The following is a 27137-nucleotide window of genomic DNA, read 5'->3' as shown; positions in this document are numbered from 1 at the left end:
TGTGATGTCCTTATGTTAATTAGGTTTAAGTATTTCTAAGTTCTAGTAGACTGATGACCATAGATGTTAAGTCCCATAGTGCTCAGAGCCATTTGAACCAAGCTGATGGACTGGACTGTTTCGGGAAGGAGACCAGACAGCGAGGTCATCGGTCTCAGCGGATTAGGGAACGAAGTCGGCCGTGCCCTTTCAAAGGGACCATCCCGGCACTTGCCTGGAGTGATTTAGGGAAATCACGGAAACTTAAATCAGGATGGCCGGACGCGGGATTGAGCCGTCGTCCTCCCGAATGCGAGTCCAGCATGCAAACCACTGTGCCACCTCGCTCAGTGAGCGACAGGCACTTCAGCTTTCGGACGCGGCGATCAACGTCTGACACTACTGCCGTCACGGCCGAGTTCTGTGGCTCATCTTCGCATGAGTATATTGTCGGCGGACATCGGTGGTGCCTTTGACTACCTCTGGTACCCTTCGCTCTTCTCCTGCTTGCGAGAAAAAGGAGTGCCCAGGGCTGCTATAATGGTATCTGAGAAGCTACTGCGTATGAAGGAAGGTCTGGCTATGTCCCCCTACTGGACGGGTTAGTACAAGAATAACCAAGAGGTATCCGCAGGGCTCTGTCCTGGGGCCACTCTTCCTGGATGTGAATATGGAGCCTCTATCGGACGAATTAAACCGCAGCGAAGAGTAGCTAAATTAAAACGCGGCGAAGAGACTCTAGAAGCCACAGCCTACGCAGACGACCTCTTCCTGTTGGTAGGCAGTCGTAGCCGCGAAAATCTGGAACCGAAGATAGAACGCACAATATCTTTGTTATCAGAGTGGTACCGGAAAGCCAAGATGAAGACTGCTTCGAATAAATCCACATACTTACTGTTAAAACGCCAGCTAGACAGAAACGCTACCGTCAGAATCTGATCTTATTGTATCCCAACAGTATATTCGCTTCGATTGTCAGTTACGGCAGCGGAGTCCGTGCGCACAGGCTCACGACGGTTTTGCCCGCCATATCTGTGCGGAGAGCGCAGCGGAATATGCTGATGAGGTCTACTGGGCCATACGGAACAAGTCCAGGTGGGGACCTGCCAATGATAATGGGTCTCTGCCAACTTGACATTAAAATACGGGAGCAGGTGGCCTAGTACTGGGTAAAAAGAGGGGAAAATTGAAAGGGCTACAGAAATTATGGGGGTTCAGGTAGCGAATAAAAGTTCGATCATACGACGAGGGAGGGAATTATGGCAAGAGACTTGAGCGACTGACGGGACGCGACGCAGGACATTTCAAATTTTTACCGAATGCCTAGGAGCGATTGAAAAACACGTATTTTCAACCAAGCACAGGTCTGTTGCACTTCATCACAAGACACGGGCTCTATCCGGCATACCTGCGTTGGTTTGGGAAGAGGGCGGTGCCTTCGTGCGACTGTGGAGCCTTGTAGGGCACACCAGACCAGACCCCGCATAGGATGACGTGGCAGCCGACTTGCGACGACATTTACCGAATAATGACACTTATTGAGACAGCGAAATACCTTTGAGATCTTTAACGGCTTGGTGAACGAGGTTTCCATCAAGATATTAAGCGAATATCTGGGCGACAGTAGATGAATGTAAAAGATTAGCAAATTGCGTAATTACGCACCCACCCTATACCGCCGCGGCGTGGACTGGCCGACCGCCGTTATGATCTGAATCCGCTACGTCCGGACTAGGAGGGAGGTGGGCCTTACACTAGGTTTGAGATTGATAGCCATAGATGTAACTTAGTAGAAAAAGGTTTTTATTTCAGGAGCCTGCAGCGATAGTACAGTTTCTAGGGCCAGCCTAATACCAGGGACATGCCCACTGGGGTTAGCTCGGTGGATACGGCCATGAAAGTATGTATATACCTGTGCTGGCCCATCTGTAACGCTGCAAGAGTAGTAGAATAGTAGTGTAACTCGTAATTCCCGGTAGAGCAAATCACGTAGTCAGCTTGCCAACTAGAATTATAAAACACTAGTGTATATTGAACTGCATGTGAAATTGTAGGAAATTGTAGGACCCATTAGTTAGGTGGTGGGTTTTGTTGTATGACGAAGCCTCCCTTTGTGGCCGAGTGGCTCTAGGCACTTCAGTCCGGAACTGCGCTGCTGCTACGGTCGCAGGTTCGAAACCTGCCTCGGGCATGGATGTGTGTGCTGCCCTTAGGTTAGTTAGGTTTAAATAATTTTAGGGGACTGATGACCTAAGATGTTAAGTCCCATAGTGCTCAGAGTCTTTGTTGTATGATGAACATTGTTATGAATAAATAATTTTGTTTTGGATAAGTGTAGTTAGTGACGAAAGGCACGGTGACTTTTCTGGAGGACGAAAATCTCTAAAGTAAGGTAGCCGAAAGTTGGACTTGCTTTAATAAAACCTGAAAGGAAAGGACGACTGATTGCTGTGCTCCATCATTTTAAAAGTCATATCACAGTCGATGAGTGCATCCACATTTCTAATGGAAGTAACTTGATGGTTCACCTACCTGTTAGAGAGTTCTTTCATTCGGACGTCGCTTCACCGACTTGCGCGAGCTTATCGTACCTCAGTAGTGGTAGTGAGGAAAAAGGACCAAGTTTAACTTACATTCCGAACCACGTGTCTTTCCTGGCATGTCTTCACATCTTCGAGAGGTGTCGGCCAGCCTGTAGGCCGACTGAAAAATTCTAATTTTTTATTAGGATTCGATCCTGTGACTTCATGGTTGTCAGGCTTGCACTTTATCACTATCCTGCCAAGTCCAACAATCTTCTCCATAAAAACCAACATGGATTCCGCAAAGAGAGATCTTGCGAAACTCAGATCGCCCAATTCGTCCCCGAGATCCAGAGCGTCGCAGAAATATCCGCTCGTGTTGACACTGCGTTGTTTGACTTCCGGTAGGCAAGTAAAACATTTTCGCACTGTCTTTAGTTAGAAATACTGGATTTGGGGTGGAAGTAATTAAAACAAAGGCAATTTTCATTGCGACAGGATCTTCACACGAAATATCAATTGGTTCAAATGGCTCTGAGCACTATGGGACTTAACTGCAGTGGTCATCAGTCCCCTAGAACTTAGAACTACATAAACCTAACTAACCTAAGGATATCACACACATCCATGCCCGAGGCAGGATTCGAACCTGTGACCGTAGCGGTCACGCAGTTCCAGACTGTAGCGTTTAGAACCGCTAGGCCACCCCGGCCGGCACGAAATTTCAATCAACTACTTTCTCCTCCGAACGTGAATTTTTTTTTTTTTTTTTACGCCAACCTACATAAGGAGAAACGACTATCACGATATAACAAGATAAATCAGAGTTCGCACAGAAAGATTTAGGTGTTCGTTTCTTACTCGCGCTGTTCGAGATTTCAGTAATACAGAACGCTCTGTAAAGTATATAAATGTGGTTCGCAGACCATCAATGTAGATGTACATGCAAATGAATAAACCTGACATGTGAAGGTAATCTCAGCAGCACCCCATGCGTATGCAGTAAGGCCATTATTTTTTACAATTTACAGTAATGAACTAGTGTATAATGTTGCAGGCTCCGTGAGCCCATTGGCGAATGATGCTGTTGCATGTAGGATGGCTGCAGCGCCAGCAGACTAACGAAATGTAGAAAGACTTGAATAATACTGGTGTAGGGACTGGCAACTGACTGTCAACGCAAATAAATGCAAAACTATGCATATATAGGCGAAGACATCCGCTACTGTTCTATTACACTACGGGCGACAAATCACTGGGAGCAGTTAACTATCGTAAAGTACGTATGTGTAACCATCCAGAGCGAAGTGAAGCAAAATGAGGGCATAAAATCAGAGGCCGGCCTGATATTCATCGGAAGTATACAATGGTGTGCCAAACCCTTATGACTACCTGCTTGATAGCTTGTTTGTCCGCCTTTCGAACTAAATACATCATTGATTCTGTTGGCAGATTTGTGGAGGTATATGGTATTAGCTGTCTGCGCACAGGTCATTTATTCGCGAAAATAATAGATCGCTGAGTTGTGTACACGGTGAACACTTTGGGGTGGTCTGCTGCGCACCTCCATGTTCAACAAAGTACGATGAACTGTGAGCTCCGAAACACTTGTGAGTGCACCAGCATTGTGGTCTTTCGCCAGAGATACCAAACATCACAATCTGTCTTACATTACAGAGGAAACAAGCCTCAGAACCCCACGTTCTGAGAAGAATCGTGGACGTCCAACCATTTAGCGCCTAGTGGTAGCTTCACTGTCTTACCTCTTTCCGTAGATGCTCACGTCAGTAGCACGAGAGCATCCAATCACCTTCATCGTTTTCGAGATAATCGTTCGTAGGCTATGCGTGATAATAATCTGCCCTTTGTCAGAGTGTCTTATCTCAATTGATTCCCCATTTGCAATCCGCCTGCTTAGCTGAGTAGTAATGTGCTTGCCTACTATGCAAGGGGACCGGGTTCTATTCTCACCGGGTTGGAAATTTTCTCCGTCCGTCGGCTGCGTGCTGCGTGTTGTGTCTTGCTCATCACCGAGACACAAACCGCCCAGTGTGGTGGCACCACGTCCAATAAGATTTGCACATGGCGGCCGAACGTCCCTAGACAGGGCCACCCGGTCAACAATGCCATACGTTCATTTCATTTCCACATTCGCAGCTCATCTTCACTGGGGTGATCCCCTGTCCGTGTATGCTCCGCTTACATATTTTTGTTGCCGCGTCACGTTCCTGCAACGCAACCAGGTGAAATCTGACGTCGCGGTGGAAAGCCGTCATAATGTTTTGGCTGATCAGTGTATGTAGTAATTCATCCACGAATGAACTGGCTCACAAAAACATTTTTGCGGCCGACTGAGTATTTATCATCAATCTAGACCCATACAAAGTAGGGCTAACACAAGAGCGAATGTTACAATTCCGAGAGCGTATTTACTCCTCCCACATATGACTCGCGAAAATATCAGAAATGTTCAAATGCGTGTGAAATCTTATGGGACTTAACTGCTAAGGTCATCAGTCCTCAAGCTTATACACTACTGAACCTAAATTATCGTAAGGACACACACACACACACACACACACACACACACATCCATGATCGAGGGAGGACTCGAACCTCCGCCGGGACTAGCCGCACAGTCCATGACTGCAGCTCCTCAGACCACTCGGCTAATCCCGCGAGGCTGCGAAAAATATCAGTTAAATCTTAGCTCATACATAAACTTATCGACAGTAGCTCTACCAACGTATCATACGCGAACTGAACAATGGTGGGGGAGGATGAGCAGGAGAAGGATGACATATCCTCCGTCACACACCGTAAGGCGGCTTTCGGAGTATCTACGAGTGTAACACTAGGCGACTTTCCCGGAACCAATTGCAGGCTGGCTAACGCCTTCCTGGGACAACGAAAATTTGATTCTGTTTTTTACGTAATTATTGGTGGAATTTAAAAAATTAAATACTGTCATCATCATCTTATTTAGAGATAAAATTTTAGGTTAAAAGTTTAACACAATAACAAATGGTTCAAATGGCTCTGAGCACTATGGGACTTAAGATCAGAGGCCATGAGTCCCATAGACTTAGAACTACTTAAACCCGACTAACCTAATGACATCACACATCAATGCCCGAGGCAGGATTCGAACCTGCGACGTAGCAGGAGCACGGTTCCGGACTGAAGCGCCTACAACCACTCGGTCACAGAAGCCGGCACACAATAACACAAGTATTACATTTAGAAACTGTATTTCTCTTGAGGCAGTACAACTGAAGGCAAACACCCGGACTTAATACATCCAGTATTTGAGAATAACAGCAGTTCGCGATGTCCAACAAACAGACTTTTTATCGTTTACATGCTTAACGTCAAATATTTAACACATTGACTCATTTGTGAAGTAATCAAACGTTTCAAGCTGCTTCATACTTAAGTTATCGATTTTTTTTAAAGAATAAAGCTTTACCAGACGAAGGATACTGCAAGTAACATTTCTTTCCATCATCTCCCTCAGCCCCTACGCAGTTCATCTCTCTCTTGACAAACTACCTCATTCCGTTGTGCAAAATGTTTTGTGCCACTGAGGGCATCCACTCTTACGCAGCCTCCACAACCGCGTCATTCAGGTAGGCTTTTTCACCAGCTGAGACACAGTCGCATATATGAGTAGTGATCCAATACTGTCAAATGTTTTTTTTTTTTTATTCCAGTCTTTGATCACAATATCAATTCTTCTGATGATGACCGGTTTCAGTCAGTAATTACCATTCACAGATCTTTTTCTACACCATGTTCTAAAGTGATAAGGCCGTAATGAAACCGGTCACCGTCAAAAGATTTGATATTGTGGTCAAAGACTGGAATAAAAAACATTTGAAGTGCTTGTTCATCCTATCAGAAAGATGAAATACCTGGAGCGACATCAGGACTGTTCTGTACGTTCCAGCAGATCAAAGAGTTTGGATGCCGGTTTGATTTTGATTTCGGATCTCACAGTATCTGTCACTGTAACACAAAACTTCATGGCCTGTGCATCAGCTACTGGCGGGCGCTGTTATGAACGCCGGTGCTGCTTCTCCGGTCGTAATTGATCGAACTACAACATTTTCGCTGCAACAGTACCAACGTACAAATGTAGTGTTTGCTTTACGATCGCTTCCTATACTTTTCTACTCGTAATTATTGTGAAAGAATACTTGCACATGCTCTCGTGTATTCAGTGCATTAACCAGGTTCGCAGATGCTGATTTCTCACGGCGTAAACAAATATTTTTCGAAGTGAACAGATTAGCAAACAACCATTATTTTTTAAGAAATTTTCGGCGTTTGACTATACGTTACTAATCATTTATTTCACATAATCTTGATTTCGATTTTATCATCGTTTTATGGTGTAAACAGAAATGATACAAAATGTCCATCTTGGATTTGGCAATTGCTATGAAGCCAAAATAATGATTGCTTGAAATAAGGGAATAGCAGTTTACTGTCAAATGGAGAAAACGTCTTTCAAAAAGCTCTACATCACATAACTATTAAAGAAACAGTTCAAACTGTCGATTGTTAATTGGCAATCCCATTAGTTTTTATTACTCTCGTATATCTAGATTTTGGCTAAAACAGCTATCTTCAATGTATTTTACTTACAATGAAACAAACTCGTCCCAGAGTGAATCAATTACGGCACTCCAACTACGTTTCTACACACTACAGCGATGTGGTTTGCTTTTGCGTCGTATCTCGAGTCGCATCACGTTTCATATGAGGGGCCTTCAATAAGTAACGCAACACGTTTATTTTATCGGCCAATTTCGGTTGGAAAAATGCGGAATTTGTCGTGGAACATCGTTGAATATTTTAAGAAAATGAAACACCTATAGCCTTCCTTATATTTTCATTTACTGTGCAGCTACCAGCTTCGGTATCAAGAAACACCTGAAGATGGGGCACTGAAGGGTCGAAACTGGTAGCTACACCATAAATGCCAACATAAGGACGGTTGCAGGTGTTCCATTTTCTTACAACAGTGAACGGCCGTATTGCTCCAGACCCCCTGACAAAGACGGACATACAAATAGCGTGGAATATTTCCGCTTCAGCCCCCACAGCTTCCACGTCTCTATACGTGGCGTTCAAAATTGTGCCTGTAACACAGGTGCGTTCCAGGCTTCCAGGTCCAGACCTGTCATTGAATTTCTTTTGGCGGAAAACCAGAGCATCACAGATAATCGTCTACAGAGACTTGTCAGTGAACAAAAGCACGGTGAGTCGTTGGCTGGGGTTTCCGTCAGCGTGTCTGCGGTCCAACACACAACTGTGACTAATGGAATATTAGAACGCACGGACACTTTCATTCGAGGTGATCGACGGGTCACAATCAAACACCTTGTTGCACAACTGAACGTCTCTTATGGTGGTACAGGCACACTCATCCACCACCTGGCGTACTAATTCCCGATATAGCCTGGACCTCGCACCTTCCAGATTACTGATGCAGCAAAACATTGGCTCCGACCTCTACCAGTAGTACCATGCAGGCATTTAGGCCCTCCCAGTAAGGTGGCGTAAGGCCCTCGCATTAAACGGAGATTGTGAAAATTAGAAGGTAGGAAACGAGGTACTAGCAGAATTGAAGCAGTGAGGAAGGGGTGTGAGTCGTCCTGGGTAGCTCAGTCGGTGGAGCACTTGACCGCGAAAGACAAAGGTCACTAGTTCGAGTCTCGTTCCGGCACACAGTTTTAATCTGCCAGGAAGTTTCACATCAGCGCAAACGCCGCTGTAGAGTGAAAGTTCCAGTCTGAAACGGAGATTTTTTGAAAATTAGGGTTTTGTATGCGAGGGAGTGGAGGAATCCTGAACCAACCTACTTATTTTCAGCAAATCGCCCCCCGTATCTTATCGCATCGCATACCACGTCGCCTCAGTGAGAATCGCGCGGAGAAATTAGCCTAGTTGGCCTTCGTTAAGAAGCCCTGGCCCATGCTAAACGCGAAGCTCTCCTTTGAAGTAATGGGATGGCGCGAAGAGTGTCAAGGGCTGGGAAGTGTCGCCCGGACAGACGGACAGGTCGGGGCAGCGGCGGAGACAGCACGGTCAGATAGGCGCGACGCGCGGACGTGGCCCGCCTGCCCGAAGACGGCGGCGGCGCCCATTACCATTGCTGATGACGGGCCCCTGCCGGGATTTGCATCGCCTTTACATAATTGCCGCGCAGGCGGCCGGCATAGCAAGGGGGCGGCGGGCCGTGGCCCGCGGGCGCACGTCCATTCAGCCGGGCCGATTCATTTGCCGGCCGCGAGCTGTATTAGGCGCCCCCCACGGCCGTAACGGGCGGCGCCCGCCCGCATACCTGAAAACCCGCTGCCCGCAACTTCGGGAAACTCCGCCACTCTGGGGCCAACTATGAGGTGAGGTGGTTGTAGTTATACACTACTGGCCAATAAAATTGCTAGAGCAAGAAGAAAAGCAGATGATACACGGGTATGGACAAATATGTTATACTAGAACTGACATGTGATTACATTTTCACGCAATTTGGGTGCATAGATCCTGAGAAATCAGTACCCAGAACAACCTCCTCTGGCCGCAATAACGGCCTTGATACGCCTGGGCATTGAGTCAAACAGAGCTTGGATGGCGTGTACAGGTACAGCTGAACAAGTAGCTTCAACACGATACCACGGTTCATCAAGGGTAGTGACTGGCGTATTGTGACGAGCCAGTAGCTCGGCCACCATTGACCAGACGTTTTCAATTGGTGACAGATCTGGAGAATGTACTAGCCAGGGCAGAAGTCTAACATTTTCTGTATCCAGAGAGACCCGTACAGGACCTGCAACATGCGGTCGTCCATTATCCTGCTGAAATGTAGGGTTTCGCAGGGATCGAATTTGCATATCACCGGTGGAGATGCAACAAGTATATAGATGACGAAATGTGGTGTGTGGTACCTGTGATAGACGTTAGATTCGTACCATTCCCGTGAGAAAGACCGCCTGCATAATGCTACTGCTCTGTGATTGGCTGCTGTGCTCGGAGCAAGGGAACCAAACGTTAAACTATAGTTATTATTATTATTAGTTAAACTACTCATTCGAATGACTTCACTTTTTAATATAAATATCTCTCAACAGCTGACTATCAATCAGTCATTTTATTAAAAACAATTTAAATCAAAAACAAAAGACTAACGAAAATGCAGACGAAGCACTTCGGAAGTGTTCGGGTCACGCCTTTTCTGGTACGGCGCGCGAAGTGTTTCGGGCTGTTCGTTACTCTGGATTAGGCAGTCGAGATGTACAGTTGTGTCATCTGTGGCAGGATGTGTTTGCCAGTATTCAGTATTAGAAGATTCACTCCGGTAGTCATGAGGCACAGACACGTGCCACAAATAGTGTAAAGATACATTTTCGTAAACATTGTGTTAGATCATGTACTTTGATGTATCAGAAGGTGTTGTATTAAGATCATGTAGTCTTCTCGTGTGGCTATATTAAAATATGCCAGTGGCATCCCAAATAAGTGATACAGAACCTCGGTGAAAGTCAGTTTCAGCCTCAAGACACAGAACCTACGACCTGCGTGCTGTTTTCTGCTCTGCGGACATCAACTTGTTGACAGCAGGTTAGTGAACTATAACAGAACCTTCGTATTCCACATAGTTCAGTGGAAACAACTAGGCGCCTCACGTGTACTGCATGCACGGAACAAATGTGTTCAGTGACAGGTCATCTGCAGTAATGCAGAGGAGGTAAAGGAGGATGATCTTTATTAACACCAACAATCAATTCATTCTTCCTTTCTTGTCGTAGCATTCAACTGGCAAAAGCAACAAGATAGCAATAAATGCAGAGATAGAAAACAGCTATGTTTAATTCCGATCTTGGTACCAATTTTAGGATCACGTAATGAATACTGCCAGTGCTCAAGTGAAGACCGTATATGAAAGTGTTAAAGAAAAGTGTACTCACACCGTTCAGAGATGTAAAGTGCACATCAGATCAAACAACTAAGTACGGCCATCATTAGTGAAACGAATAACTGCGCAAAGTTAACAAATACTGCGTCCCCTGAACTATTACATTCAAAAGCATTGCTGGCCGAATCTCACCAAATAAACTTTCAGAACTCGGCTGCATGCGCGCCGGCTGTGAGCGTCAGTTAATAACGTACTGGTCCCATCTTTGCGTGTGCGGCCCGCGAGGCTGTCAGCAATGCAGTCGTTAGTGATGGCAGAAGGTAGAGTGTTTTTAAACAGAAATTCTACATTCTCTCTCCAGTTTTGGAAAAGCTACAAATCATCCACCAATGACGTAATGCTTCCGAGTGCCATCCAATTTCTGACCAAGTTTTGCCGAGTCTGCGACCACCACTCCAATGAAATTTCAAGATTTCGGCAGAGCGCCAGAAAGAGTGAGATTCCTTGTTTATTTTGTGATCGGGGGCAAAAAATTCCAGTCACAGCTTTCTCTAAGTGAAGTAGACGCTTCTCCACGTAAGCGTCGCGTCTTTGCACGAGCGCTTTCAAGCCGCCCCGCACGTTGCCTCCCGTTACATGTCCAGCCCCGAGTCGGGGGAACCAGAGAGCCGGCAGCTGTGGCCGAGCGGTTCTAGGAGCTTCAGTCTGGAACCGCGCTGCTGCTACGGTTGCAGGCTCGAATCCTGCCTCGAGCACGGATGTGTGTGATGTCCTTAGGTTAGTTAGGTTTAAGTAGTTATGTGTCTAGGGGACTGATAACCTCAGATGTTAAGTCCCATAGTGCTTACAGCCATTTGAACCGTTTGAGGGTGGTGGCTGCATCTTCCCTGAGGACCACTTAAAGCTATACATTTGTGGCCGTGGCGAAGTTCGAATGGTTGCGTCCCTCTGCCCTCTCTCTCTACTAGGCTGCTGTTAAGAATAAATGGAAAACTGTAGCGTCTCTCAAATTGAGAAGTCCGGCTAACTGAATTCTTATCCTGACCCTAGGCGATATGTGGCATTACATGTGCATTTTACAAATAGTAATACGAATTGCGACAGCAACATCTCAGTTATCAATTCGTTAAGTTAGTAGACCTATGGATTACTACTAGAGAATAAAAATATAAATAAAATATGTAGGCTGGCGCTACATGAATAATTAAGCCTCCTTACAGATGGTATGCACAGCGAGGGAAGAGGGGGAAGGAGGAACGAAGAAACGAAAGATGGAGAGTAACGTCCAGTCGATAACCAGGCCGTGTAGACACACTTCACAACTGTGACATAGTGAGGGAAATCGGCGTCCCCTTTTCAAAACAACCGCCCCGTCATTTAGCTGGAGCGATTTATGGAAATCACGGAAGAGGCCAGACTCGGGGGAAAAAAAGAAAAACCACCGATCACAGAACAAGCCGAGACGTGAGTTCGCTTATTGCCGCTCCTATTTCACTGAGCAAAATTTCTAGGAAGTCGGGTTATAGCACTTGTTCACCTCGTAAGTCATTAGACTAAAAACTCAGATTTTTCTTTTTTTTATAGTGGGGAGAGGGATGCGAAAAATCTAAATCACGACTTCAAGGAGTCGTTTTCTGGTGAAAGTAAAAAAAATCTGAGTATGTACGTTTTCAGCACAGCATTGTATGGGAGTGAAACATGGATTGTGGGAATACCGGAAAGGAAGGTAATCGAAACGTTTGAAATATGCTGAATATTAGGTGGACAGGTGAGGTAAGGAATGAGGAGGTTCTCTGCGTAACTGTCGAACAAAGGAACATATGGAAAACACTGACAAGAAAAAAGGCCAGTATGATAGAATATGTGCTTAAGAAATCGGGGAACAACTTTCATGGTAGTAGAGAGGGCTGGGAGGTTTGAAATTTAGGGAAAGAGAGATCAGAATGCGCCCAACAAGTAACAGAGGACGTAGGTTGCAAATCCTACTCTGAGGTCGCATCAAAACTGTCAGATGACCAATGAAAATTAAAAACCTGAGCGATATTAGTAGGTTTCCGACTTGATTACGGCCGCACAACGGGAATTAAACTTTGAAACCTTATTGGTAGTTGGAGCGAGACGTATGGGACATCCCAATTGGAAAATGGTTAGAAAATTCAGTATTCCGAGATCCACTGTGTAGAGTGTGTCGAAACTACTATATTTCAGGCTACTCTAAGGCCGCATGAAAACTGTCAGCACGGACAACGCAGTGGCCGCCGGCCTTCACTTAACGACAGAGAACAGCGGCGTTTACGCAGAGTTGTCAGTGCTAATAGACAAGCGACACTGCCTGAACTAACTATATAAATGAATGTGAGACATACGACGAGCGTATCCGTTAGGACAGGGCATCGAAATCTGGCGTTAATAGGCTATGGCAGCGACGAAAGACGAGAGTGCCTTTGCTTGTAGCACGGCATGGATTACAGCGCCTATCCTGGCCTCGTGACCACATCTGGTGGACCCTCCACGACTGGAAAACCATGGCCTGGTGAGATGAGTCCCGATTTGAGTTGGCGCCAACCCCACAAAGCCACGAACTCAGGTTGTCAACAAGACACTGTGCAACCTGGTGGTTGCTCCATAATGATGTGGGCTGTGTTTGCATGGAATGGAATGGGTCCTCTGGTCCAAGTGAACCGACTATTGACTGGAATGGTTATGTTCAGCTACTTGAAGACCATTTACAGCCATCCATGTACTTCACGTTCCCAAACAGCGATGGAATATTTTTGGATGACAGTGTGCCATGTCACCGGGCCACAATTGGTAGTAACCAGTTTGAACATTATGGACAGTTCGACCCAGATCGCCCGACATGAATCCCATCTACAATTCATGGGACATAATCGAGATGTCAGTTCTTGCATATAATCATACACTGGTAACACTTTCGCAATTGTAGACGGGTATAGAGGCAGTATGGCTCAATATTTCTGCAGGGGACTTCCAACAAATTGGTGAGCTCAAGTCATGTCGAGTTGTTGCACTACGCCAAGTAGGAGGAGATCCGAGACGACGTTAGGAGGCATCCCATGACTTGTCATTTCTGTTTAAAGTGAATAGCGACAGTGAACCTAAAGAACAAAATAGAATGGTCAAAGGAACATCTGAAACTAAAGTGGTGTGCCGTCAATGGTTCGTTGCATTGAGAGCAAAGTTTTGCGGGATCGACGCTTGTAAACAGATGACGATAGCTGAGAAGGGTCTAGTATACAGTCAAGTTAAAATTATCTCCTCACAACGACAGAAATTCGCCCGACCATAGGGAGGGGTTCTATCTTCAGTCATTAGAAACTTTGGCTCCTAGTTTTTGAAAAAAATTGAAGTAGATCCTGCGTGACCTTTAGTGGATATATCAGTCCACGAAGTTCGGTTGGCTTAATTTGGATTCGAATCCAGATGTCGCACGAGTTTTCCATCCAGCAGTCATCCCTCCATCTCCACCCCTCCACCTATGTTCACCCACAATACATAAACTGTAAAGTCCATCGGAGGAAAAATGAAAACTCTATGACCAATCGAGGAGGCTTTTTGTATTACTAATCTAAAAGCAAGCTGATAGTCCGACCCGTGACATTAAAAGGAGAGATTTCCGTTTTGGGTCCCTTCTCAGAGAACACGCGAAGCTGACCGGCAGGAACAACGACAGCGATGCATAGTTCCCGGAGAGATATTACGTGTCTGAGTGTATTTGTATTCCCGCGAACGACAGCTCCGACGCGCGTGAGCGTTTTCAAAAATCCTTTCTTGTGAATCTCGTTAAATCGCTGTCCAGGTGCGCTTTACGGCCACCTGGCCGACGTAAACTCCGAGCGCCATCTATAATCCCTTCGCTGGAGATGCGGCAGCACGGGTCTCACACTGAAGAATGACGCCTCGAGCCGTTTTGGTGGTCTGCTGAATATTTCATGGTACTCTTTCGCGAGGATGTAGACCCCTTGTTTCCGAAATCGATGTTTGCACAATGGGAATGTTCCAGCTGGCTGTAGCAATATCAAACCCGACACGCGGCCAGGGAGGCAAATGTTCCAGGCATGCCGCTCTATCTTGGCACACACCGAACAATTTTTTTTCTACGTTCCTCCTAGCTATTCCAAACAGGCACCCATATTGCCACAAAAACAACAATAAGTACGACTGATGCTCCATATCTACTTGGGTAGGTGAGAAAGCGACAAATAACATATCTCTAGTTCTGGAGCACGTTCATTTGTGTGGACATTTGGTATCAGGTTGTATTGGTTTATACTATATTATCCATGAAATTTTAAACTTCGGGAACTGGAAAAGAAATGTAGCACATAAACATCGTAGCAAAACAACCGATAGTTTCAACATAAATAGATTTGCATAAGCTGTCGCCACTCGTGATGAAATGTCTTTTTTTTAACAAAGAGCATTTATGGAGTGTGCTAAAAAAAAAATAACGAAAATTTGTTTTGAGTAATTTATTTCGTACTCCTCTGACCAAAGGGAATCGTTTGATATATATTGCATTAATATTCCTTGCGACTTTTATTCTGACGTTTCTGATTTTGTAAATTTTTAGTCCTTCCACCCCTCCTCCCCTCCCATTTTAAACGGTATAGCATGCGAACAAAACGGACAGTTTGTGACAGACTTAAATGTCTGTCAGATGCACTGAGATATCCATATAATTGGCCATCATAATTCAAAATTATATGAACTCAATTTCATTCATTAAACACGTCACAGTTCTGATATAGGGCTTGTTTGACGCTATGGCAATGACTTTACAAGCCACCAGAATAATAATAATTAAAAAAAATAGCAGCCTCGGCAGAATATGGAAACATTTTAGAGAGTTTTGAGCTGGTTTGGCCACTGATTCTGATTCTTCGCTGTTATTGCGTAATACGGTGGCAACATTGACTCAGCAAGGTGCAAGATGCCTGTTTCTGAGCACTTAAAAGAAAAAACCAACATTATGGAAAGCTTTTGTTTGCTATTTATGAAGCTAATATCAGCTAAGTGACTGGATACGTAAACCTGCAATCCTTCCAACCAGAGACCACAAAATGAGCATATCCACGGGAATTGTGGAGTCGAGAATCTACTTTCTGTAAACCAAACAATAAAATATAGGCAACGAAAAAGGTCTGTATTAGGCTGGGAGATATCGATTTGGTTGAGCGTAGGTAAAGCCAACGAATATGCCATGGCTGTTTTTTTTATGTATATAGATTGTGCATCCCGTAGTTAAATGTACGACAATTATTAATGGGCACTGACATAGGACGTGTCCACCATTTGCCTACGAACTGAGGGCACTTTAAATGGAATTGCAAGCAGCTTGTTTGTATGTTGGCAGCGCTATAGACTATATTAATATCGCTGACAGCGCTTGGCCCTCAGTAAGACACTCTGTGGTTGGACGGAATAGCAGCGAACAGACTTTTTGGACATGTGTCCTTCGTGGAGAATCAGTTTTAGTAGGATGGGTGTAGTTGGTAATGTTTGGGTAGTGGAATTTTTGACAACTATATAATTTTTAGAACTGAATGTCACATGTATAAGGTAAAACTTACTAAATACATTGTTTGCTCTCAACAAAATATTTCTTTTGCTAACCATATGTCTCCTAGAGGTTAGAGCGTATAGTAGTTAGAATCCCTTTATTTGGCTGGCTGTAGTTGTTGCCTTCTGTAGTTCGTGTTATGAAGATTTTCTGTGAGGTATGTGACTTATGGAAAGTATGGGTTATTGTTAGGATTCCTTCCAATTCAGGGCCATTCTTTTGTGTTAATTATTTGAAGCCCTGTTGTCATTGTATAGTAGTCAGATAGAGTTTGGCTTGTATATTGTGGATAATAAATGAATAAAGTTTGAGTTGTCTTTGTCAGGGAAAATTCTGTAATGTTTGAAATGATAAAAATAGTATACATTAAGAAGTCTCAAAGTGTCTGAATCTCCGTGGAGCAACGGCTGTCCATTCTTCCTGAGGAGCCGTAACGAGAGAAGGTAGTGAGCTTGGACGCTAGGATATGGAGCGAAATCGACCTTCCAATTAATCCAAAAGTAGCCATTCGGGACTCTGGTCAGGCCAACTAATTTCTAAAATGTTATACTCCATAAAACTTTGGCACACAGATATAGATTTCTGACAAGGTGCATTGTCATGCTGATACGAACCATCATAGTGTACGAATTATTCCCTTCCTGTGCACGGTCAGTAATGCTGTAAAATGTGTTGATTCCTTCTGCTTTTAGTGCATTCTGAAGCGTAATAATAGGGCCACACCCTAATCGGAAAAGCAGCCTCTTACCATACAACCACCACCACCTTCGTACTTTACTCATGGCAGGCAACGTTCACCATTCCAAAATTACTTGTTTCCAATCATCATCTTTCTCACGACGTCGCTCTGTACACCAGTCGAGCGGTACTTAGCAATGACAACAGAAGGTCGCCCGGCTAGCCGCGCGGTCTAACGCGCTGCTTCCCGAGCGGGAAGGCCTGCCGGTCAGCCCGGCGGATTAGAGTCGTGCTCCGGTGTGCCGGCCAGCCTGTGGATGGTTTGTTTGTAAGTACGTTTTCCATCTACCTCGGCGAATGCGGGCTGGTTCCCCTTATTCCGCCTCAGTTACACTGTGCCGGTGATTGCTGCACGAACAAACAGTGTCTCCATGTACATGTACACCATAATTACTCTACCACGCAAGGGGGTACGCTCGTGGGGGCTGAACCGCACAATAACCCTGGATTCGGTGTGGCGCGGTGGTGGGGTGGGTGGACTGCTGTGGCCTGTTGTGGGGTTGTGAACCACTGGGGGCTACGGCGGGACGAAGCCTCCTTCGTTTCTAGGTCCCCAGTTCAATACACAATACACAACGACTGCAGAAAGGAGTGGCTGATGGGGATGTACCCAGCCATTGTATTCCATTCTCCCTAATTCCCTATGTGCAGCCACTGTGCTAGCTGGACTGCTGTTAACGCTTTAGAACTCACGTATGATTCTTCTGTTGTCATAATTAATAACAAATACACCATCGCCCAACGCTATATTGCCGCTGGTGTCTCAGTACTGTGGTTTTGGAATACGTGTGACTGTATGACGTCAAGTCGCTATACTGGTTCAAAAAATGGTTCAAATGACTGAGCACTATGGGACTTAACATCTGTGGTCATCAGTCCCCTAGAACTTAGAACTATTTAAACCTAACCTAAGGACATCACACACACACACACACACACACACACACACACACACACACACATCCATGCCCGAGGCAGGATTTGAACCTGTGACCGTAGCAGTCGCGCGGTTCCGGACTGAGCGCCTTAACCGCGAGACCACAGCGGCCGGCCGCTATACTGGTAATGTAGTGCTACCTTGATGGCGTCATTTGTCAAATCTGATTGACTGTGTCGAATTCTTCATCTACATAATTGTTCTTTATATCACAATTCTTTGTCAGTGTGTTCGTCGAACAACCTTCGGACTATTTCTCGACCACCCCTCCCTCGAATGTCTCGCTGGAGAAATGCAAACACAAATCTTTCTGTGCGAGAGTTCTTAGTTTTTTTAGATAGTCATTGCTTTCTGTATTTCAGGAGACATAAGTATTTTAAAAGTCGAAGGAGAAAGTTACAGATTGAAATTTCATCAAAAGATTTCGCCTCAAAGAAACACGCCTTAGTTTAATGATTGTCAACTCATTTCGCTTATCCTACTCGTACGCTCTCTCCCTATGTCGGAAAAATGGAAAACAATCTGGCCTTCTTTTAACTTTTTCGATGTCCTTTGTAAATTCTATCTGGAAAGGAACCCATAGCGAGCAGCAGTACTCCAGAGTAGGGCAGCCAAGCGTAGTGTACGCAGTTTCTTTAGCAGACCTGTTACATTTTCTAAGTGCTCTGTCATTAAATCGCAGTCTTTCGTTAACCTTACCCACACCATTTTCTGTGTGATGGTTCAAATTCAAGTTGTAGGTAACTGCAGCACCTTGGTATTCAGCTCAGACGGCAACCTTTAAATTTGCGTGATTTGTCGTGCAAGCTAAATTTAATGATTTTTTTTTTTTTTTTTTGTATACATGTCGAGGATCTTAAGTTTTATTGTTCAGGGTCAATTGTCAGGTTTAACGTCATGCATATATCTTGTCTAAATCATTTTCATCTGCATCTACATACATACTCCGCAAGCCACCTGACGGTGTGTGGCGGAGAGTACCTTGAGTACCTCTATCGGTTCTCCCTTCTATTCCTGTCTCGTATTGTTCGTGAAAAGGATTGTCGGTATGCCTCTGTGTGGCCTCTAATCTCTCTGATTTTATCCTCATGGTCTCTTCGCGAGATTTACGTAGGAGGGAGCAATATACTGCTTGACTCCTCGGTGAAGGTATGTTCTCGAAACTTCAACAAATGCCAGTACAGAGCTACTGAGCGTCTCTCCTGCAGAGTCTTCCACTGGAATTTATCCATCATCTCCGTAACGCTATCGCGATTACTAAATGATCCTGTAACGAAGCGTGCTGCTCTCCGTTGGATCTTCTGTATCTCTTCTATCAGCCCTATCTGGTACGGATCCCACACTGCTAAGCAGTATTCAAGCAGTGGGCGAACAAGCGTACTGTAACCTGCTTCCTTTGTTTTCGGATTGTATTTCCTTAGGATTCTTCCAATGAATCTCGTTTAGCAATTCCTTTTGCTCTTCTGATGAGTTTTGTAGACGGTGAACAACAGCACCATCTGCTGAAATTGTCTCTTAAATCGTTTAACTGGTTGAAGAAGGGCAGTGAGGTTATAATGCTCCTTCATATTCCGAAATCCCGTAACACGCCGATGCAAATGATATGGGTCTGTAATTCAGTGGTATACCTCCATTTCCTTTCTTTCGTGTTGTAGTGTGCTGTTTAAGTTTCTAATGTTTTGGTATAGATCTTTCGTCGAGCAAGCGGTTGGATTTTTTTTTTTTTTTTTTTTTTTAAATCAAGCTATTTCATCAGCACTCTCCAATAGGTATACACAATCCAATAGGTATACTTTCTGGACCAGAAAGTAAGTTGCTCCGCTATGGCGAGGAATCTACTCACAAATTACTGATGCTGGCAACTGTTCGTGTTCTAATTCTTGAATATTTACTGTACCTTCTTAGGGGAAGGAAATGTAGGAAATTGTTTTCAGTAGTCTGCTTAAGTGGCGCTGCCGTCGGGAACGTTCACACGGCCATCGCGCCATGAAGGTATTGACTGTTGCCACTGTATACTTTATATACGACAAGATTCTCTCTGGATTTTCTGCAAAATTCTAACACAGTTGTGGAAACCATCGACAGCATCTCACACTGATGTATGCACTGTTTCAAAAACATCTACACTGTAGCAAGTGTTGGCGAATTTGAGTTCTTTTAAATTTGGCCTTCTCATTGCGGTCTTGCATGTTCAGCACATCAGACAGATTTTTTATTTTTGTGAGGTTTCCTTAACCTGCGGACATCAGTGTGGAATCTCGGGTTTAGACGGAGAATAACCCGCTGTAGGATGATGTTACTCTGTATGCTCGTTCGAGGTACTGTTTGAACCATGTGAATGCGTTCGACGAAAGGCATTCTCCTATTTCCCGTCGTTTGTGACTTGGTTAAAGCTGCTCGAGTGACGGCCAATGGACGGTTGCAACTATTTTCAACTGATCAGAGGAAATTGGAAATTATTCTGGCTCCAAAGAGCTTAATAACCCTGCTCCAATGATATCAGCGTGAGCATGTGCATAGCTTTATGTTCTCTCTAGTAGCATTCTTGTTGAAGTAACTACGTTCTTACTAGCCTTTTGAAGGAACGGTCCATCTAAACCTTGTGAAAATTTGATACATCCTAGTGTAAGTTTATTCCCTTGAGGGATTTTTCTGAAGTAATGTGTTGCATATATAAAGCTTGCAGTATCAAAAGCAAAAGGACCTCACTATCCTCTGTTAACATGTCTTTCAAATTGAATAAATTTTCCATCTGCCATAGAAGGGTCTGATCAGAAGAACCAATAATTGAGGAGTCACATACCATACTTCTTGCTACAAACTATGTTCCTTGCTATAAGTGACATGCACACATTAACTTGGTTCACTGGCTATACTGTTACACATACGAGTATATTAGCGAAGTTGAGCTGCATACAAGACTCGTAGCCAGTGGAAACATTACAGCCGCTCGCTATGAAGTAAACCAACGATACTTTTTCTTCAAATTAGATGATTTTGTTATGTTTGGGCATTTACTACAGTGTATTTTATGAACATTTGTACTAATTGTCTGCAACGTATTGTCAATCAGCAACAAAATTTGTGTTGCCATAATCGATGAGACAAGCTTATTAAATTTGTCACCCTATCCATATACCGTAATCAAAACATAAAAAAACGAGATGTCTATGAGGAAAGTGGTGTTACGAATAATTTAGAACTTATTTAGTCAAAATTTTTTATCACCGCTTCAACTGATGTGCCGATCACAACTGTCACTCAACCTGCGAATAATGAAACGTGCACCTCTTACATACTCTTGCTAGCTTAGCAAGACGCGTTTCGAGAATTTTTCATTGCCATGACCAAATGTTTCCATAAGTATTTTGCGTGCTGTGCATTCTGTCTTGATCTGTAGTTGTCTTTTTAAGGTTATGAGATACTGTGTCAAGGTTGTAATATACTGTGACAACTCCATTACGCAGAGAACCACACATCTCATACCATCACTCATACTTTAATTGTACGTCCATCCTTCTGACTGAAGGTTTGTGGGGCTTAGGCCTTCCGCTTATGTAATAAAATGGGACTCTTACAGCCATCCTCTCGATGTTATTTATTATATGGCTATCAAAAATCGTTCATATGGTTCTGAGCACTATGGGACTTCACATCTGAGGTCATCAGTCCTCTAGAACTTAAAACTACTTAAACCTAACTAACCTAAGGACATCACACACATCCATGCCCGAGGCAGGATTCGAACCTGCGACCGTAGCGGTAGCGCGGTTCCGGACTGAAGCATATGGCTATCGGTTTCGGTCGTTCATTATACAATCTTCAGGCCTTCAGTGTCAGTTAAGGCGTGAAAATGATGTATTCAGGCAACGAAACTGGTAGCCATACAGGATAGATGGCTGTAGGTGTTCCCTTTTATGACGCATTGTTTGTGGTATTTTGCACTATGTGTGTGCTTCTGTGCATAATGCAGAAGGAACAGCACAATACCTTACAACGCCAAAAGACAACGCAGTACAGAGAGGCACAACACATTTACAAACATAACAAAATATTTATGTAAATACTTGCATTTTATAATGAACGTGTGCTAAGCACGAAAAAAAAAAAAAAATATGTACCGCGTCATTGTTTCGTTATTTAAATCAGAAGCATGTGAGCAACGCAAGAAGAGCCGAACTGTCAACTAGCGCTACAGGTGGTCAAACACTGAAACACGCAAAATATTGAGTTCAAGTAAACCCAATGGTTTCTGACGGTCGAAAATATTGCAAAGCTGCGCATGCCCACCAGACAGTTTGAGAACGGTTTCAGTCGCTCGTGATGCCTGTGCGAGCAGAGAGCTGAGTGTTGCCGGGAGACGCGGCTGAGTCAGCGAGCGGCGCGCCTGGCGAATGCTGGTCCGGCGTTGCCATGCGACCAGCAGGCAGCAGGAGGCTCGCCTGCCGCGGGTTCTCACGGAGTTTGGTGCGTCGCCAGCCAGGTTGGCGGCCCCGTGGGAAACCGCTCGCCACGGCCGTTCGCGAGTACCGCGGCCCTTACAACTGCCGAGGCCATGCGGCGGGCAGCGCAGCACCGGTGAACCGGCTGGAGCCAATTTCTGCTTCAAAAGGAGCCGGGAACAAATCGCCTACCGGCCACATAGGTTAAGATTTTTCCTCAGTACGATTCGTTCGAAAATCTCGACCATGAAACTAATATGAATCCCGCAAACTAAGGCCTTACGAAACTCAGCTCCTCACCAGAATGAAATTTTCGCTGTGTAGTGGAATCTAGGCTGATATGAAACTACCTATTAGATTAAAACTGTGTGCCGGACCGAGTCTCGAACTTCGGACCTTTGCCTCTCGTGGACAAGTGCCTTACTGACTGAGCTACTCAAGCAACATCCGCAAGCCATCTTCACAGATTTTACTTCCGCTAGTATCTGTCTCCTACCTTTCAAACTTCTCACATATTCTCCTGCGAAACTTGCGTGACAAGAATTCCTGAAGAAAGGATATTCGGGGACATGGATGAGCTACAACTTGAGGGATGATTCGTATCAGCGCACACTCCGCATCAGAGTGAAAACTTCATCCTGGAAATATCCCTCAGGCTGTGGCTAAGCCATGTCTTCGCAATATCCTTTCTTCCAGGAGTACTGGCGCCGCAAGTTTCGCAGGAGAAATTCTGAGAATTTTGGAAGGCAGGAGGCGAACTACCAGCGAAAGTAAAGCTGTGACGACAGGACTTTAGTCGTGCTTCGGTAGTTCATTCGGCCATCAAGGTGTTCGGTCAGAGTGCTTTCTGTCCTCTGTAATAAAAAAAAAATCTTAGCGACATACTCAACAATAAACTTATAAGGGTGTCATATGACGTCCGCCCAGACTAAATGCCGGCCGTTGTGACCGAGCGGTTCTAGTAGCTACGGTCTGGAGCCGAGCGACCGCTATGGTCGCAGGCTCGAATCCTGCCTCGGGCATGGATGTATGTGATGTCCTTAGGTTAGTTAGGTTTAAGTAGTTCTAAGTCTAGGGGACTGATGACCTCAGAAGTTTAGTCCCATAGTGCTGAGACCCATTTGAACCCGGACTAAATACCGAGACCAAAGACGAACAAAATGGATGAAGTCGGTACAGCACTTTTCACACTAAAGGCTATGGTTCCGAGTTAGTTTCGGTCTGGCACACAGTTTTAATGTCCCAGGAAATTTTAGCTCGCTCTGTTCGTCTATGAGATTCAGAGCGCATTAGCCATTGGCGGCCAGGTAGACACCGAGTTCCTTGACTTCGGGAAGTCTTTTACTTTGTTGTTTACAGTGTTTATAAAAGATCAAATAACGGTTCAAATAGCTCTGAGCACTATGGGACTTAACATCTGAGGTCATCAGTCCCCTAGACTTAGAACTACTTAAACCTAACTAACCTAAGGACAACACACACACACATCCATGCCCGAGGCAGGATTTGAACCTGCGACCGTAGCGGTTCCGGACTGAAGGCCCTAGAACCGCTCGGTCACCGCGGCCGGCTATAAAAGATCAAGCGGATCCTTACGACACAGGAAGGTGCAGTAGGTCCTGGTCGAATCCGTGTGGCGCAAAACAGCTCTATGGCTGAAACGCCAGCCAAACAGAGTGATTTTTAGAGGGTTTCTGATGCTCGCTTAGCTGAGAGAGCTTTTTACCACAGAAAAATTACGAAACTCTCGTATGTTTTCATAAGTTATTTTATTTACACCACTAGTTTCGGCATACCACTGCCATCTTCAGGCCCATATGCACTACATGTATAGAAAATCAGATACATCGATGCACGCGTGACCCGAGCCGTCAGTACTCTGATTCCATGAATTTTTTGTGGTAAGCGTTTTTAGATGGCTTGACAACAGTCAACAGTTATTAAGTCTTCGAAGAACACATTTCGAAAAAATCCACGGAGTCCAAGAACTGATGGCTCCGGTTATTCATGTAACGATATATCTGATTCCCTACAGGGTGTTCGGAAATTTCCGTTGCAAACTTCTAGCACTTGTGGAGGGGAGTGAGTACATAATATTTTGAATAGGAATCCATGTCCAGAAACGTACCGTTTCCGTCAAACCGTTTGAAAACATGTTTACTGAGTAGGTGTGCTCAGAGTAGTCATGGTTGAGGGTACTTACGTCGGATTGGCTGATATCATTTGAAGTCTTCCCTACCTCTCTGACCTGGTTCAAGCCTAATTCACGTGTCTGAATGTTAGAGCAACATAGTATCGTACACGTTTGCAGAGTACACCGATTTGAGCCTTCTGTAAGGCGAAGTTCACGGTAATGGAAGACCTGCTCGTCGCCTTCATAAAGATACTTCAGGACAACGTCCGACTCCATCGCATACCCTTTTCGCCACAGTTTCGCAACGACTTCGAGAAAGTTGTACCTTCACAATTAGCAGGCGTAATTGTGGATTAGAAGACGCCATACTGCATCATGTTGAACACGTCAACCTGTACTCGAGCAAATGAGCGTGCATTGGATGTTACTCCCAGGGTTGTCTGGTATGTTGTGGATAACCAACAACTACATCCATACCACCTCCAAACCTCCAGCACTGCATACCACCTTTAATATTCACAGACAAGGTGAGAAAGGTACGATAGACGTCAAATGATATCAGCCAACCTGACGGGAGAACCCCCACCTTGACCACCCTTCTGCAAACCTACCTAGCAAACTTGTTTTCATATGGTTATAGCACGGAAACTACGTTTCCGGACATGGATTCCTATTCAAAATATTATGTAATCACTCCCCTCTACATTTCCTAGAAGTTCGTAACGGGAATTTCGGAGCGACTTCCATACGAGGAGTGTATAGGGATGCGAAGATGGCATTAATGAGATGCCGAAATTGGTCGTGTAAACAAAATAAACAACTTCTGACAACGTACTACTTTGATGATCAAGCCGCTGTCCCGTATCCACGATGGATCAGCAGAAATACTGGGCTGGTCCGCAATTCCTCCTTAGCGAATACAATAAATAAACAGTTAAAATGCGGTAACACACAGAACACATAATTATTTAGCAATCAGTCATGGTCGCATTTAAGTCGTTACCTTTTATTTGTCGATGACCGGTTTCGATTTACTACGGCGATCGTCATCAAATCTACATTCCATGGTGGTAGCAGAAATCCCTGTCGTTGAGCAGGCCCGTTCGTGCTGGTACCGAGAGTTAAGTATATGCGATTAGCAGACAGGTTTCACACGACCTCATGCTTAGGTTGCTTTGGCGACGGAGGCATCAGGAAGGGCATCTGACCAGCAAGTTAAAATAATAAATCAAATTTGGCAGATCGTAAAAAAGCTGAGTCGGTATCAAATGGAATAAATGTTGCGGCAAGGAAGTTGCATGATCTAGTGAATAGCGTCGGACGCTCCATAAGGCTGTTCCCAGGTGATGAGGTTAACTGGAAGAAAACAGCAACGCCTCTATTCAAAATCTACGTAAATACTCTGCAATCCACTAGACAGTGTCTACCATTCCAATAACATCAACTGATCTCCATTTCCCCCTCCGTTCGCGAATGGAGGGTGAGAAGAATGATTGTGTAAGTCTCTGTTTGACTTCTCGAATTTTCTTGTCGTGCTCATTTCGCGAGAAGTATCTGGCGGAAAGTAATATGTTGTCCCGACTTTTCCTGGAAAGTAGCCTACTCTCTCGCAGTTTCTACTGTACACCTCTACATCTACATTTATACTCTGCAAGCCACCCGATGGTGTGTGGCGGAGGCCACTTTACGTGCCACTGTGATTACCTCCCTTTTCTGTTCCAGACGCGTATGATCCGCGGGAAGAACGATTGTCTGAAAGCGTCCGTGCGCGCTCGAATCTCTAAATTTACATTCGTGATCTCCTCGGGAGGTATAAGTAGGGGGAAGCAATATATTCGATACCTCATCCAGAAACGCACCCTCTCGAAATCTGGCGAGCAAGCTACACCGCGATGCAGAGCGCCTCCCTCGCAGAGTCTGCCACTTGAGTTTGCTGAACATCTCCGTAACGCTATCACGGTTACCAAATAACCCTGTGACGAAACGCGCCGCTCTTCTTTCGATCTTCTCTCTCCTCCATCAACCCGATCTGGAACGGATCCCACACTGATGAGCAATACTCAAGTATAGGTCGAACGATTGTTTTGTACGCCACCTCCTTTGTTCATGGACTACATTTTATAAGGATTCTCCCAATGAATCTCAACCTGGTACCCGCCTTACCAACAATTTTATATGATCATTCCACTTCAAATCGCTCCGTACGCATACTCCCAGATATTTTACGGAAGTAACTGCTACCAGTGTTTGTTCCGCTATCATATAATCATACAATGAAGGATCCTTCTTTCTATGTATTCGCAATACATTACATTTGTCTATGTTAAGGGTCACTTGTCACTCCCTGCAACAAGTGCCTATCCGCTACAGATCTTCCTGCATTTCGCTACAATTTTCTAATGCTGCAACTTCTCTGTATACTACAGCATCATTCGCGAAAAGCCGCATGAAACTTCCGACACTGTCTACTACGTCATTTATATATATTGTGAAAAGCAATGGTCCCATAACACTCCCCTCTCCGTGTCGCACATTGCCTCTTTTAGAGTCTGCCACTGGAGTTTTTGAGCACCTTTGAAACGCTCTCACGCCGACTAAACGATGCCTTGAGGAAACGCGGCGCTGGTCGTTGAATCTTCTCTGTTCCTTCTGTAAGTTCTACCTGGTAAAGGTCCCAGACTAATGAACAGTTTTCAAACTCGGACCTTGTAAGCTGTTTCTGTAGCAGGTGAATTGCATCTTCTTTCCCCACTTTACTTTATGTGGTCATTCCACTTAAGGTGGATTTGGATATATGGTCCTTGAGCCGGCCGCGGTGGTCTCGCGGTTCTAGGCGCGCAGTTCGGAACCGTGCGACTGCTACGGTCGCAGGTTCGAATC

General features: G+C 44.8%; 1 protein-coding gene across 1 annotated transcript in view; it reads right to left on the bottom strand.

Annotated features, from left to right (window-relative positions):
• LOC126335231 (inter alpha-trypsin inhibitor, heavy chain 4-like) overlaps positions 1-27137 on the bottom strand; it is a 205725-nt gene that overhangs the window by 156031 nt on the left and 22557 nt on the right. The gene's annotated exons all lie outside the window — the stretch shown is intronic.

Source organism: Schistocerca gregaria, chromosome 2 (genome assembly GCF_023897955.1).
Source record: "Schistocerca gregaria isolate iqSchGreg1 chromosome 2, iqSchGreg1.2, whole genome shotgun sequence".
Taxonomy (NCBI): domain Eukaryota; kingdom Metazoa; phylum Arthropoda; class Insecta; order Orthoptera; family Acrididae; genus Schistocerca; species Schistocerca gregaria.
The sequence above is the reverse complement of the archived record's forward strand: the minus strand, read 5'-3'. Positions and strand labels throughout refer to the sequence as shown.